The sequence below is a fragment of the Vulpes vulpes genome, chromosome 15 (assembly GCF_048418805.1).
Source record: "Vulpes vulpes isolate BD-2025 chromosome 15, VulVul3, whole genome shotgun sequence".
In the NCBI taxonomy this organism is placed as follows: domain Eukaryota; kingdom Metazoa; phylum Chordata; class Mammalia; order Carnivora; family Canidae; genus Vulpes; species Vulpes vulpes.
In genome coordinates, this window is record NC_132794.1 from 40,029,134 (window position 1) to 40,039,810 (window position 10,677).

Genomic DNA, 10,677 nt, shown 5'->3' on the forward strand with positions numbered 1-10,677 from the left:
CAGTCGAGAGCCCAGCAATAATAGATTTAGGAAAACAGGCAAAAAGACTCAACAGCGGAGGTCACAAGTTTTATTCAGAAATCAATAATTAGATACACAGCATTATTCAAAAGAAGGAAGAGGAGGAGGGCAAAAAAGATGAAGACAAGGAAGATGAGGGGAGGAAGTAAGAAAGAAGAATAAAAGAACTAATGAAAGAAAAAGAATAAAAGAAGGAAGGGAGTGAGGAAGTATATAAGGGAGGGGAGGAGAGAGAGAGAGAGAGAGAAGGAAATGCAGAAACCCAGACACTGAGAAACATTTATGGTCTTCTCCAGAAACTTTTTAGGAAGGTTGTTTTATTATAATTTGGGGGGCAACAAGAATATATGACAAGTTGTAACCAGATTAAAGCTTCAGGAATAAGTGAAATCATTGGTTTACCTATATAGGATAAAAGAGAGGGGTGATAATGCATTAGAGCTCATAGAAGCAATTTGCTGAAAAATATATCAACTTCCAGGCACCTGAGTATTTTAAGTTAGGAAGGGGGAAGATGCAAAAGATCTAATACTGGGCCCTAGCACCAAAGAGTTACACATACTATCTACTTGAACTCAATCATTCGACTAATGGTCATTTGGCTCTTTTACTCATCAGCCTATTGAACTCATGACTCATCGACTCATAAACTATGACAGAAACAACAAATCACTGTGGAGATGGACCTATGCCTGTAAACTCTGTTTACAAATTTCTACAATGGGGGATCCCTGGATGGCTCAGCGGTTTAGTGCCTCCCATCAGCCCATGGCGTGGTCCTGGAGTCCCGGAATCGAGTCCCACACCGGGCTCTCTGCATGGAGCCTGCTTCTCCCTCTGCCTCTCTCTGTGTCTCTCATAAATAAATAAAATCTTAAAAAAATTTCTACAATGAATTTCTTATATTTTGTTCCTCTCTGGCTGAAAATAAATTTGGTAATGTGAATGTTGCTTGAATTAATTAAATGTATTTTTCAGAAATGTTCATCGTTTCTCTTTCTATAGGAATCAAATACTTTCTATATGTCTATATCTTCAATACTATCACAAGTTAAATTATCACTTTTTCCAGATTTTCTACATGTTAATAACTTTCTGAAAACCCCTACTAGACTAGATGGATATAATTATTTTTTTAATTGAAGTTCAATTTGCCAACATATAGCATAACATCCAGTGCTCATCCCATCAAGTGTCCCCCTCAGTGCCCATCATCCAGTCACCCACCCTCCCCCGTCCACCGCCCCTTCCATCACCCCTAGTTTGTTTCCCAGAGTTAGGAGTCTCTCATGTTTTGTCTCCCTCCCTGATATTTCCCACTCATTTTTTCTCCTTTCCCCTTTATTCCCTTTCACTATTTTTTTATATTCCCCAAATGAATGAGACCATATAATGTTTGTCCTTCTCCGATTGACTTATTTCACTCAACATAATACCCTCCAGTTCCATCTACGTTGAAGCAAATGGTGGGTATTTGTCATTTCTGATGGCTGAGGAATATTCCATTGTATACATAGACCACATCTTCTTTTTTTTTTAAGATTTTATTTATTTATGAGAGAGAGAGAGAGAGAGAGAGAGAGAGAGAGAGAGAGAGAGAAAGCAGGCTCCATGCAAGGAGTCGGATGTGGAACTCGATCCCGGGTCTCCAGGATCAGGCCCTGGGCTGAAGGCGGCGCTAAACCGCTGAGCCACCCAGGCTGCCCTATACCACATCTTCTAAAGAAGATGGATATAATTAATAATTCAATTAACCTGAGTTTGTTTTGTTAGGACTCACTAACACTTGGGGACTTGAGATTTTCTCTTTTTTTCATATTTTTGTTGTCCTATGCAGCGATTGTGGCAGGAAACCTTCTCATCATGGTCACTGTGACCTCTGACTCACTTCTGTACTCCACACCAATGTACTTTCTCTTTGGAAACCTCTCCTTTCTGGATATGTCTATTTCCACAATCACAACCCCTAAGAAGGTCATAGATCTCCTCAGGGAGAACAGAACTATTTCTTTGTATGGCTCAGATGTTCTACCTCCACCTCTTAGGGGGCACTAAATGACTCTTCTCATAGTCATGGCTGTTGATCGGTACATTGCAATATGCAAACCTCTTCACTACACACCCATCATAAACTGCCAGGTCCTCGTGGGCTCTGTGCTGCTATCCTGGGCTGTTGGCTTTGTGCATATGATGAGCCAGATGATTTTTACTGTCACCTTGCCCTTCTGTGGCCCCAACATAGTGGACAATATTTTTTGTCCTTCCTCTCATTCAAAAACTTGCCTGCACTGAGACCTGTGTTCTGGAGTTGCTAGTAATTGCTGACAGTGGCCTGTTGTCTTTCACCTGCTTTATGCTCCTGCTCATTTCCTACACTGTCATTCTGGTAACCATCCGATGGCAATCCTCTAGTGCCCTCTCAAAGGCTCTGTCCACACTGTCTGTTCACATTACTGTGGTCACTCTGTTCTTTGGGCCATGTATCTTCATTTAAGCTTGGCCATTCAGTGGCTTTTCAGTGGATAGATTTCTTTCTTTGTTTTATTCAGTTATCACACCCTTAGTGAACCCCATTATTTACACTCTGAGGAACCAGGAGATGAAAGCAGCCATGAATAGTCTGAGGACCAAACACATCAGATCCAGACAGACCTTCTAGGCAACAATCATGATGATGAAGCTTTTTAGTGCAAAACTCATGTTTTTCAATTCAGAATAAGGTTTTTTTTAAAGACTTTATTTATTTATTCATGAGAGACACACAGAGAGAAGCAGAGACACAGGCAGAGGGAGAAGCAGGCTTCACGCAGAGAGTCCGATGTGGGACTCGATCCTATGTCTCCAGGATCATGCCCTGGACTGAAGGCGGCCCTAAACTGCTGAGCCACCGGGGCTGCCCCGAGAATAAGTTGATATTAATTCACTTTGTAGATTTTTTTAAGATTCGTAATATATATTGAAATTATCAAATGTTCCATCCTTACATTTCTATATTTTTTGGTTTTATTGGAAGAATAAACATCTTAATTAAAATTCAATTCATTTAGGGTTAATACTTTTTTAATGTAATGAAGCAGAAAAAATGGCTTATTAACTATAGTTGGAAACTGAAAAATGTGCAAGACTAAATTTCATAAATAAAGAGGAATCATTTGGGAATTTATCTATTTTTAATTCAGATTAGGAATCTTCAGTTAAATTCTCTAGTTGACTAAATGTGTATAAAACCATATGAACTCTTGAAGTCTCCTAAACACTCACACATAAACTCACATGTCTATGGATTCTAATATGTGTAAGAATTATAACTTTTTTAATGAGGTACACTGGCTAATTTCTATGAGTAGATAGATCTAAGAATCATCTACTCACAAGAAACATATTTTCCTGAAAAAAAAGTAGAAATTCCACTTGATGTATATATGAAACACAGCTCATTTTACCTTATTCCTTCATTCATGTTTGTTCACATATCTATTCTCGTGTATCTCTCGAGTCAAGTAAGAGCTTTACTAGTAAGTATGTCAACCCCCTGGACAAAGGAACATAAAGAAGACCCTCTATATGCCAATCACATCACAACAAAACAGGAAGTAGTCAAGCTGCCCACATTGTATAGAGGATAGTACTAAATTAAAATGTTTCATCCACGGTTCATGGATATTAGAAGAAAAAGACATTGTATGGTGGCCTCTTTGATAGCAGATTCAAATGCCCTGCTCTCTCCCAAACTCTCAGCAACCTTTCTATAGGCTTTTATCCAATACTTTTTCATCATTGCCTTCTAAGCAATATGTGTAATATACTAATTATAAACTAAAGGGTGGTTTAAAGATGTATTTCTACCCATATGTGAACAACATATTTGGACTAAAATTTTGTTTTAAAAGACACATTGAAGAGGATAGGAACTAGTTCCCTAAGGATCATTGGGCATATATATCTATTTCTTATGAAATATTTGAATCACAGATTTAAGCATAGATATTGATATAACATGTAGCTTTAACAAATTTCTAACATTTTGCCACATTTATTTGATTCTTTTACTACAAAACTAGAGTGTTAGAGATAATAAAGACCCCTAAGCAATCACCTACACCTATTTAATTTATTGTAATATGATCATCACTATCATGAGCTCCATAGGTACCATTCCTGGGTATGTTATAAAAATTATGTCCCTCATTTTTCATATTGTGCATACAATTTTTTAAATGTTTTTACTTTATATAAATGGAATCCATATAAACTTATTATTGTATTTTTTTTACTCACTTTATGTCTTAATGACTTATCTGTTTAATATGTGCTGCTCTGGTTCATTTTTTATTGTGGTTGAAACCATGTAACATTTTAAGCATTATTAAGTTACAGTAGTATTAAATATGTACACCTTGTTTTGTAACATATTTCTAAAATGTTTTATCTTGCAAAACTAAAACTCTATCCTTATTTATAAAATACTCCACTTTCTACCTCTTGTTAGCTCCTAGCAATCACCATTCCGCCTTCTGTTTCTTTTTTTTTTTTTTAATTTTTTTATTATTTATGATGGTCACACACACACAGAGAGAGAGAGAGAGAGAGAGAGGGGCAGAGACATAGGCAGAGGGAGAAGCAGGCTCCATGCACCGGGAGCCTGATGTGGGATTCGATCCTGGGCCTCCAGGATCGTGCCCTGGGCCAAAGGCAAGCGCTAAACCGCTGCGCCACCCAGGGATCCCTGCCTTCTGTTTCTAAGAGTTTGACTACTTTAGAATTCTTTAAAATTTTTTTTTATTGGAGTTCAATTTGCCAACATATAGCATAACACCCAGGGCTCATCCCACCAAGTGCCCCCCTCAGTGCCCATCACCCAGTCACCACAAACCCCCGCCCACCTCCTCTTCGACTAACCCTTGTTCATTTCCCATACTCATTTACATTCCTTTCCCCTTTATTCCCTTTCACTATTTTTTATATTCCCCAAATGAGACCATAAAATGTTTGTCCTTTTCCAAATGACTTATTTCACTCAGCAATAATACCCTCTAGGATCCTCCATGACGAAGCAAATAGTGGGTATTTGTCGTTGTCTAATGGCGGAGTAATATTCCATTGTATACATATACCCCATCTTCTTTATCCATTCATCTTTCGATGGACACTGAGGGTCCTTCCACAGTTTGGTTATTGTGGACATTGCTGCTAGAAACATCGGGGTGCAGGTGTCCCAGCATTTCACTGCATCTGCATCTTTGGGGTAAGTCCCCAACAGTACAATTGCTGGGTCGTAGGGCAGGTCTATTTTTAACTCTTTGAGGAACCTCCACACAGTTTTCCAGAGTGGCTGCACCAGTTCACATTCCCACCAACAGTGCAGGAGGGTTCCCCTTTCTCCACATCCTCTCCAACATTTGTGGTTTCCTGCCTTGTTAATTTTCCCCATTCTCACTGGTGTGAGGTGGGATCTCATTGTGGTTTTGATTTGTATTTCCCTGATGGCAAGTGATGTGGAGCATTTTCTCATGGGCTTCTTGGCCAAATGCATGTCTTCTTTGGTGAAATTTCTGTTCATGTCTTTTGCCAATTTCATGATTGGATTGTTTGTTTCTTGTTGAATTTAATAAGTTCTTTATAGATCTTGGAAACTAGCCCTTTATCTTCCAGATGATTTTAGGATAAGTTGTCAAATTCTACCAAAAAAATTTTAGAATAGCAATTTAAATAAAAATTTATAGATTAATTGAGAAAGAATAAAAAAACTTTATGATTTTGATTATTCCAATTCATCAATGTAACATATCTTTTTATTTTGGTACATTTTATTTTATAATATTTGGTGATATTTTGGTAGGTTGTATTGTATTTGGATGAAACCACCAGTACAATGATGAAGGGAAGGCATTTTTCCCCTGAATTTATAGTGTTCATTTCTAAAATAATATTATGGACTCTACCCTCTTAAAATTAAGATATGTTTATTTAATTAATTTCCAAATTCCCTAATTTCTGGGTTGACGCTTTCATTTTTTAGCTGAATGGTCCTTAAGCTCCATGTGTTGGAAATCCTTCCAAACTTCTTGTGATTTAGTTCTAGTTTCAAAGCATTATGGTCTGACAATATGCAGGGAGTGATCCCAATCTTTTGGTATCGGTTAAGACCTGATTTTTGACCCAGTATGTTGTCTGTTCTGGAGAAAGTTCCATGTGCACTTGAGACGAATGTGTATTTAGTAGTGTTTGGATGTCAAGTTCTGTGAATATTTGTGAAATCCACTGGTCTAGTGTATCATAAAGCCCTTGTTTCTTTGGAGATGTTGTGCTTAGAAGATCTGTCGATTATTGAAAGCGCTGTGTTCAAGTCACCAAGTGTAAGTAGATTATTATCTAAGTATGTATTTACTTTGGTTATTAATTGATTGATATACTTGGCAGCTCCCATGTTCGGGGCATAAATATTCATGATTCTTAGGTCCTCTTGTTGGATAGATCCTTTAAGTATGATATAGTGTCTCTCTTCATCTCTTACTACAGTCTTTGGGATAAACTTTAATTTATCTGATATGAGGATGGTTACCCCTGCTTTCTTTTGAGGACCATTTGAATGGTAAATGGTTCTCCATCCTTATATTTTCAGGCTGTAGGTATGTTTCAGTCTAAAATGTGTCTGTATAGACAGGAAATAGATGGGTCTTGTTTTTTTATCCAGTCTGAAACCCTGCACCTTTTTATGGAGTCATTAAGCACATTCTCGTTCAGAGTCACTATTGAAAGATATGAATTTCGTGTCATCATAATACCTATTCAGTCCCTGTTTTTTGTGTAGTTTCCTTGGGAATCCTCTTTCTTTTACAGAGTCCCCCTTACTATTTCTTGCAGAGCTGGTTTGGTGGTAACATTTCAGTTTCTGCCTCTCTTGGAAGCTCTTTATCTCTCCTTCTATTCTGAATGAGAGCCTTGCTGGATAGATTATTCTTGGCTGCATGTTCTTCTCATTCAGGACCCTGAATATATCCTGCCAGCCCTTTCTGGCCTGCCAGGTCTCTGTGGAGAGGTCTGATGTTATCCTAATACTTCTCCCCATAAAGGTTAGGGATCTCTTGTTTCTAGCTGCTTTAAGGATCTTCTCTTTATCTTTGGAGTTTGCAAGTTTCTCTATTAAATGTCGAGGTGTTGAGCGATTTATATTGATTTTAGTAGGGGATCTCTCTATCTCCTGGATCTGAATGCCTGTTTCTCTTCCCAAGTTAGGGATTTTCTCAGCTATGGTTTGTTCAAATACACTTTCTGGTCCTCTGTCCCTTTCGGAGCCCTCTGGAACCCCAATTAAACGTAGATTTTTTCCTTCTGAGGCTGTCATTTAATTCCCTTAACCTAACCTCATGATCTTTCAACTTTTTTATCTTTTTTCCTCAGTTTCCCTCCTTGCCATCAACTTGTCTTCTATGTCACTCACTTGTTCTTCTACCTTGTTAACCCTCGTCGTTAGGACCTCCAGTTTGGATTGCATCTCATTTAATTGATTTTTCATTTCAGCCTGATTAGATCTAAATTCTGCAGTCACCAAGTCTCTTGAATACTTTATGCTTTTTTCCAGAGCCACCAGTAGCTTTATTTTTGTGCTTCTGAATTGGCTTTCTGACATTGAATTGTAATCCAAATTTTGTAACTCTGTGGCAGAGTGGACTGTTTCTGATTCTTTTGTGGTGAGTTTTTCCTTCTAGTCATTTTGCTCAGTGCAGAGTAGCCTAAAACAAGTTATACTGGAAAAAGGAGAAAAAGAGAGAATTTAAAAGGGGGGGGGAAACAAATGGAAAACAAAAAAACAAGGGGGAAGTATCCTCTGATTCTAAATACTGTAAATCCCTCGACTTCCCCTGGAAGTTTCCAGTGCTGCTTGGTCAATAACCTGCTTTTCCCCTGTCCTTCTAACTGGTCTTCTGGGGGAGGAGGTTTGCTGTGCTGATTCTTAGGTGTGTGCACCTGGGGGAGCTGCCCAGCCCCCTTCCAGGTACACGGCTCAGTGGGAGCTGTTTATCCTGTCAGGCCTCTGCTAAGTCCCAGGTACAAGGTGACACCAGGAGGGACAATAACAGTGCGGGCGGCCAGCTGTCCAGCTCTAGAGTCAGCTTTCGCAGTTACTATCGCAGCTCTTAGTCCGCAGGGGCCTGGGTGCTCCAGGGGCCAGGGGTGCGGATCTGCACAGCTCAGGGCCGCCGGCGGCAGAAGCGTCCCTGCTGTCCTGTGTCCCCCTGGCCCCTGCCTGTTCCGGGGGGAGTGTCGGATCTTGGGCTATGTCCCTCAGCTCCCTGGGATCCAGGGCCTGCACCTGGAATCGTGCTCCCAGGCCTCAGAGCCCTCTCCACACGGAGCCACCACCAGAGCCTCGCCAGAGGCATGCTCCAGCCCTTTAGGGAGCTTGGCCCGCAGTGTGTGGCGCGCTCTCCCCTGGGGCGCATCTCCTCTGTTAGTGCCCCTGGGAGCCTGTGGACATCCCTGCCCCTCCTGGGATCCTGCCCGAGCTCCCTGTGAGCGCCTTTCCGAACGGGAAGATTGGTAAAGTTCCTGCTTCTCCGGGCCTGGGCTTTCCTGTCCTGGGGGCTCTTGCCACCTGGCCTTAGCCCGGCTCCTCACAGGGGCCCCTCCCCTCGGATGCTTTTTTATTTCTTTCTTTTTTTTTCTGTCTTCCGACCTTAATAGAAGAGCAAACTCTTCTCGCTGTAGCATTCCAGCTGTTCTCTCTTTAAATCTCAGACAGAACTCGTAAGTTTTTAAGGATGATTTGAAGTTATCTAGGTAAGTTGGTGGGGACAGGTGACTTGGGGACCCTACTCTTCTGCCATCTTGAGTCCTTTAGATTTCTAACACTGAACCATGCAGTATTTGTCATTTTGTGACTGGCTTATTTCACTTAACATAATGTCTCCAAACTTTAACCATTTTGTAGTATGGAACAGGATTTTTTTTCCTTTCTTAAGGCTGAATAGTAGTCTTGTAGGTGCATGCCACATTTTCTTCATCCATCCACCCATTGTTGGATATTTAGGCTGCTTTTCCCTCTTGTCTATTGTGAATAATGCTGCAATGAACTTGAGTGTGCAAATATTTCCTCAAGATACTGTTTTCCATTTGTTTAGATATATACCCAGGAACCAGATTGTTGTATAATATGGTAACTCTGTTTTTAATTTTTTTGAGAAACCTCCATACTTTTCCAGGGCAGCTGCACTATTTACATTCCTACTAACAGTTCAAAAGTTTCCAATTCTTCCCTATCTTACATATCTGTTAGCACTTGTTATTTTCTGGTTTTGTTTTTGCTGTTGTTGCTGTTTTGATAGTGTCCACTCTAGCAGGTGTGAGGCAATACCTCATTGTGATTTTGATTTTCATTTCCCTGATAATGAGGGATGTTGAGCATTTTTTTCATATGCTTGTGGGATATTAGTGTGTTTTTCGTGGATAAATGTTTATTCAAATCCTTTGCCCATTAAACTGTTTTTGTTATTGAATTGTAGAAGTTCTTTATATATTCTGGATATTAACTCTGCTTACTTTATTTGAATATAGTTGTCACACAATGTTACCTTAGTTCCAGGTATACAATGTAGTGATTCAACAAGGCTATGCATTATGCTGTGCTCACCACAAGTGTACCTGCCACCTGTCTCCACACATCATTATCACCATTGACTGTATTCCCCATGCTGTGCCTTCCATCCTGTGACACACTCATTCCATCACTGAAGGCCTGTATCTCCCACTTCCCTTCACCCATCTTGCCCAACCCTCCAATACTCTTTGCTCTGGCAAACATTGGTTTGTTCCATGCATTTTTAAACCTGATTCTGCTTTTTTGTTTGTTCATTTATTTTTGAATATTAACTCTTTATCAGATGTATAATTTGGAAATATTTTCTTCCATTCTATAGCTTGCCTTTTCACTATATATATGAACTGAAAATGTCTTCACTCCTATATTAACACTTTGTGATGTTTATAAATACACAAAATTTGAAATAGTTATTTAATTTTTTTTTCCTTTAGGTTTGTGGTTTTGTCTCTATGTAATACATTTTTACAACTGATTGCCCAAAATATTCTGTGTTCTCTTTTTTATAATTTTAAACTTTTCTTTTATCAAATTTAGTTATTTAATCCAACTGGAAGTTAAATTTTGTATTGGTATCTGATAGGAGTCTAATTTATTATTGTATGGATATAAACAGATATACAAAGACCAGCTACCAAATAGCTTTTCCCTAATAATTGAAATGTCACCTTTGCCATATCAAGAATCCATTGAATGCTTGGGTCTGATTCTGGCCTCTGTCAATCCTTCCATTGGTCATTTTGTTTCTCGGTGAAACCCTATACCATCTGAAACAGTTGTTATCAGTCATCATGAGTCTGCCTTTTCAATTGCTCTACTTTAAATATATCCCAGTTCTTGTCAATTAACTCTTCCAGATGATTTTAGGATAAGTTGTCAAATTCTACCAAAAAATTTTAGAATAGCAATTGAAATAAAAATTTATAGACTAATTTAGAAAGATTAAAAAAACTTTATGATTTTGATTATTCCAATTCATCAATGTAGCAAATCTTTTTATTTTGGCACATTTTATTTTATAATATTTGGTGATATTTTGGTAGGTTGTATTGTATTTG

The 10,677-nt window shown here is 38.9% G+C and overlaps 1 pseudogene; it reads left to right on the top strand.

Moving 5' to 3' along the window:
* Positions 1-1,749: 1,749 nt before the first annotated feature.
* Positions 1,750-2,680, top strand: LOC112919792 (olfactory receptor 4L1-like; annotated as a pseudogene).
* Positions 2,681-10,677: the final 7,997 nt, after the last annotated feature.